The sequence below is a fragment of the Mytilus edulis genome, chromosome 7 (genome assembly GCF_963676685.1).
Source record: "Mytilus edulis chromosome 7, xbMytEdul2.2, whole genome shotgun sequence".
Taxonomy (NCBI): Eukaryota; Metazoa; Mollusca; class Bivalvia; order Mytilida; family Mytilidae; genus Mytilus; species Mytilus edulis.
In genome coordinates this window covers 35519248-35525335 of record NC_092350.1, presented here as the reverse complement: position 1 = coordinate 35525335, position 6088 = coordinate 35519248, and the positions used below count along the sequence as shown (strand labels likewise).

The 6088-nt window shown below is 32.4% G+C and overlaps 1 protein-coding gene across 14 annotated transcripts in view; it reads right to left on the bottom strand.

Moving 5' to 3' along the window:
• The window catches only part of LOC139481350 (transcription factor ETV6-like), an 80562-nt gene that overhangs the window by 61427 nt on the left and 13047 nt on the right, over positions 1-6088 (bottom strand). The window lies entirely within an intron of this gene.

The window sequence follows — 6088 nt, the reverse complement described above, 5'->3', positions numbered from 1 at the left end:
GTCTTTTGTGGATAGTTGTCTCATTGGCAATCATACCAGATCTTCTTTTTTATATATTGTATCGCATATATAATATTGACCTTGATGTGTCAGATACAACAAAAACTAGAACGTGTTTTTAACATCTGAAGTTTTTTTCTTGAAATTAACACAGATCGGCGGTCTCAAGATCTATGATAAAGGCGACGATTTAAGTTTCTCCATTCAATATAACATTTTATTTCTCAGTAGTAAAGAATTAAAAAACTATTAACAGTTCAGTGTAAACGAGGGACGAAAGATACCCGAGGGACAGCCAAACTCATAAATCGAAAATTCACTGACAACGCCATAGCTAAAAATGAAAAGGACAAACAGACAAACAATATTACACATGACACAACATAGAAAACTGTAGAATAAACAACACGAACCCCACCAATAACTAGGGGGATATCATGTGCTCCGGAAGGGTAAGCAGATTCTGTTCCACATGAGACACCCGTAGAGTTGCTTATGATATAACAAATCCGTTAAATAGTCTAATTCGGTAGGTCTCATTTATTAAAGGAAAGGGGATTGTAGTTACGACGTAAGTAACATATCCGATATCATTTGTAAAACGGTTATTCCTTAACGGTCAACAAACTCGTGATGGCGTCCGTAAAATTTACGAAGAGATGATTTTAACTTCACCATTTGGAACTCTTGATTTAATAGCTTCCTTGTGAGCAACAACACTCTATCAAGAAAATCACGATAGAAAATGCAAGCACGGGAAAATCGTATCAATTGAGAGATATATACACCATATGCAGGTGCTGCTGAAATGTTGCTACTTAGAAATGGAAAGTTCACAATTGGAAAGCTGAAATCATCTTTTTTGTCGTAAAGTTTTGTTTTCAATCGACCCTCATTGTCAATTTCTAGATGTAAGTCAAGATATTAGGCCGACTAAACTGTATCTGCTGTATCCTTTATCTCTAGTTCAATGGGGTAGGTGCGTTCGACAAAGTCACCAAATTTTGAATTATTTAGTGAAAGAACATCATCTATATAGCGGAAAGTAGAGCTAAAGGATATTGATAACATCTTATCTTTCTTCCTAAGAAGTTCCTGTATGAAGTCAGCCTCATAGTAATAAAGAAACAAGTCGGCAAGAAGGGGGGCACAATTCGTTTCCATTGGAATGCCGATAGTCTGTTGAAAAACACGTCCTCCGAACGTAACAAATATGTTGTCAATCAAGAAATCAAGCATCTTGATAATGTCAGTTTCAGAGAATTTTTTGTTTGAATCAGAGTGATCCTTTACAAAGTAGGATTTATCCCTTCCTAAGACAAGATACTTGTAATCTTTCTTGACAGGAAGTTGATAATCATATACCAAGAAAGTATACATGTTGTACCGGTAAGTTATAAAAGTACAAATGTTGTATTTCATAAGTACAAATATTGTATATTATAACTAACATTTGAGAAATGAATATTGAAGTTTCTTATTTTCATCATAATCTAGCTCTGCAGTTCTAAAATTATTTAGTGGTTTGAATAATACTTGTTTATCAGAATATCAGTCTATTTCCATTGACAGTTTATATGACAAACGTGATAATTTCATATTTCAAATTGTTAATTTCCTATTACCAAAGTATTAATATATTTCTTTTAACTGTATGTAAAACTTGTCTTTAGTTTATGACCCGGATTTGTTTCTCTCAATCGATTTATGACCTTATAACACCTGTATACTACTAATGCCTCTATATTTATCCAAAGAATTAGGGTCATTTGTTTTTATTTGGTGACAAGTATTGGGGCTATTCTTGTTGCATAATACTTATGCATGTTTGATTATCGCTGTATGGTATATATATTGTAAGCATGTTCAAAACGATCAATGGTTTTTTCCTTACTTTCTGACATCTGGCAGTAAACGAGGATACAAATAATATCAGAAACTCCTTTTTTTTTTTAAACTTTAAACAGGCATTGAAAAAAGATGCTACGTTATAAATTGCATACAGTTTGAGACCTAAACAATGTTAACAGAGCGCAATTTCCTAAAATGTTTAGACGTTAAAACCATTGGAAAATAATAGAACGAGGAAATAAAACAATCTTTTAGATGTATGTTAAGACGTTATTTATTACGTTTAATCTTTCTTAAAATTACTTATTAAAATAACATATCAAATTCATCATCCGAATAAATCTGTCTCGCCTACTTTGTAGTATTACAACATCGCATTATATAATATGGAAATTACCATAAGCGCTTTTTAACATAATATCAATACACAGGTACAAGTAATATAAAAGTTTTTGATAAAAATTTACCATACGAGAAATGATCACTAGTAAGATGAAAAAAGACAAAAAAGTTGATAAAAATCTGTTATTAAATATTCAGCATACACAACTTTACTAATAGATTCATTGACAAACAACACATTGTAAAACAAGGGCATTGTAAAACAAAAAGACAATAAAAGTGCCCACATAAAAAGTAGTCCGAAGTTCCAAAATATTTAGTTAAATTTAAACTACACAGCTGTAGAAAAATGCAAAGAACTATGATATAAACTCATCATAGATACAAGGATTAAGTTTTGTATTGACGTCAGACGCGCGTTTCGTCTACAAAAATCTAAAAGAATCTAAAAACTGTTAAAAAAGCCAAAAAAGCACAAAGTTGAAGAGCATTCAGTACCAAAATTCCTAAAAGTTTTGCCAAATACAGCTAAGGCTATCTATTCCTGTGATAGAAAAGCCTTAGTATTTCAAAAATTCAAAAGATTTGTAAACAGTTAGTTGATAAATATGACAATATAAATGACAGTTCATGTCAGCACAGACGTGCTGACTATTGGGCTGGTGATACCCTCGATGAAAATGCGTGTCTGAAGAAATGAGTTTTCATTTACATAGAATCTATTTGTAGTTCAATTTGTAAATTATTCGTAGGAACAGCTTCTTGTTCAAATCATCTTTATTCGTACGTTTTGTTCTTAATTTTTTTGAATTAAAAAAAATAGCACTACAGCTCTCATTGCTGTCAACAGTCTGTAGATAGTAACGCGTTATTGTAAGCAGACCAGTGCCCAATCAAAAGCTTGAACACTTGCAAAATAAATTTATATTGGAATTGGTTATATGCAGACAATGAAGAGACTTTGCGATTTATTGCTGTGATTGGATCGTACTTCTTTCTCCTTGTTACGACCTGGCTGCTGTGATTTGGATTCGTTGTAATCTCTGAACAAACGAGAGGTCACTGAATAGCATACGAGCAGTTTACATGCTGCTTTGGTTATACATGATGGTATTTGATAAAAACAGGATTTCAAAAACATCACTAATTTGCATGTTCATTGCCAAAGTTTTATCGAAATAACTGCTAAGGTTTTTGTCGAACATGTTTACTCCAATTTGAGATGAAAATCGTTTTTTTATGCAAATACAATAAGTTCAATTTGATCATGGTTGGATTTTAATACATTCAAGCAAATCAACTAGCTGATGTCAGGTTCGTATGTCTCGTGCTTGATATGTTCGTCCAATTACCAATCGGTTTATAAACGAGGTAAACTTGTTTGTCGTCAACATAACAGTGATAGCAAATATAATGGCGTTTAAGTATGTCGCCAATTAGACTTGAAAAATACAACAGACAACAACCTTTTCGAGCAGTTTGAATATAAACGGACAATAAGACACAGGTCAGCATGTTATTACACGTACCGCATGATTTCATTAGGGTAGTATTTGTCAGGGGATTTCAAAATACGAAGTGTTTGTTTGAATATGTTTTATTAATTGTGATGTACAGTTCTGTCTGTTGGATACTAGTACATATTATTGTCACATTTACCTACTTTTTCTGTTTAAGTTGTCAATTTTGTCACTATAACTGAACTATAAACAACTGTCGTACAAGTAAGAGTTGTAACTAGCTATAGATTCAGGGTTAACCCACCATTTTCCTCAGGAAATGACCGTATTAAATTAGGAATATGGCAGTTGTTTTTCACTGTTACGTTGATGGCTAGCGTTTGATAATGTCAGGTGAAATGGACTTTCCTTTTATAACTTTGTCTTTATAGTCCAGTATTTTTTATACTTTTGTTTTTACATTGGTTGGTATTTCGTGAAATATTGTACAGTTGTTTCAGTAGATCTACTAATGGATAACTACATGCAATATTTTATGTAAATATTGTTGTTGTATTTGTCGTATGCGGTACTGAAATTTTAAATGTATTTTATTTTAAAACTTATTTGTGCGTCTTTTTCTATTTCATTCTATTAATCGAAAAAAAACAACCGAAGAGACTGATTCCTTCATAAATATGTTCACCCAATACGTGGCAATGTACTTATCTTCAAACAGAACCCACATCAACTTATTGAATTGATAGTGTCAGGAATCCAGCTGTGTGCCTATATTCTGCACGTGAATTACCTTGAAAATCAATGTACTAGTAATTGAAAACAATTATGACAAAAAACGTGTTTTGTCAGAATGTTAATATAACTTAGACATTCTTTAACAGTAAGTTGAAATTAGAGATGCAATGTTTAAAAAGGGTCTTAGTCGATACTTTAATTTGTGTTCTATATGACGAAGTGTTGTTTTAATAGCAAAGTCAAAATTCTGACAAAATCCATGTTAGTAGGATATACAGTGAGATCAATTTGAATTATAATTGACAGATAGTATGGCTGTAACATCATTGTGACTTTAAACTACCAAATTGGTCTTTTGCACAATATGTGAAATTAAAATTCTGCAATTGGCTTATGTGTTTTATGTGTTTAAATAATTGTGGTCACATGGCATGTATAGACATGTTACCAAATGTTATAGAAAAATCAGCAAAACATTTCTACAGCCTAATAAAATACCAACAGAACTCCATGAAGAGGAAGTATATGTAATAAGCGTTATTTCAGATCTAGTGAAAGTTTGTAAGCATTTATAACTCTATGATACAGAATTGTCTGTCTGAGGACGGAATGCCTATAGCACTTCATTGACTAGGAAGACCATCAAATTACGTTAACGTTTCCTCATGTCAAACTTGAGATATGCTTGTAATTGATGCATTCTAGCATTTAAAGACCGTAGCAAGAATCTAAATAAAATTAATTGCATCGAATTGACAGGAAACTTTTCTTGATGCACCTTTGAAAAGATCCGTTAAATGAAACCACGAAACGCAGGGATACTTCGAATTATAGAATATGTTATTTTGAAGGGCTTATAAAAATAGCACAGCGTTAATACTACTTAAATTGTTTTTGTTGTTTTAGAAAATATGACTTGGGCATATATGATTCCTGTAACACAATGTATTAATCAACATGTAATAAAAGAGACCCTGATAATTTGATGCCATACTTTTTTTCTTGCATTCTAATGCATCAAGCTTAAATTTGAGAGTCATACATGTAAAGATGAATGTTATCAAACAAATGTAATGGTTTAATTTACAATGGTTACTATCTTTTTCGTATATCAAAACCAATATAATTTGTTTATGTGTCATACAAGTTTGAAAAAGGTAAAGCGGAGACACAGTTTCAACGCGTATATAATATATTGGTTGATTCTTGTTTGTGTAAGGTCCAATGGTGTTTTCTTTGCATATTCAGGACGGGAAAAATGATATATTGATTTAATAGGTAAGTTCTACTATTTTTGGTCGATCAGGATGATGGTCGATCATTTTGACTGCCACTGATAAATTGGGATATGCTGGATAGGTGCGGAAAACTTTGAAAAATGGCCTCATACAGACCACTCACATGTGTGACAATGGTTTTTTAACGTTAAGGGAGCGCAGAACTATCTAAACGAGGCATGACTTTTCGGAAGTAGCTGAACTAAACCCCCTACAAAGTCTTCGAAAGACACCACTTCCATAAAGGATTTACAGCCGATCGAAATAAGGGCAATTGACAACTATTCCTATGCTCCAATCAGTTCTTTAAATGTAGAGTTCATTGCAATACTAGTATGTGGACTGAATATTTCGACTTGATACAATCGAACATGCATAAATAAAGGCAACAGTAGTATACCGCTGTTCAAACTCATAAATCCA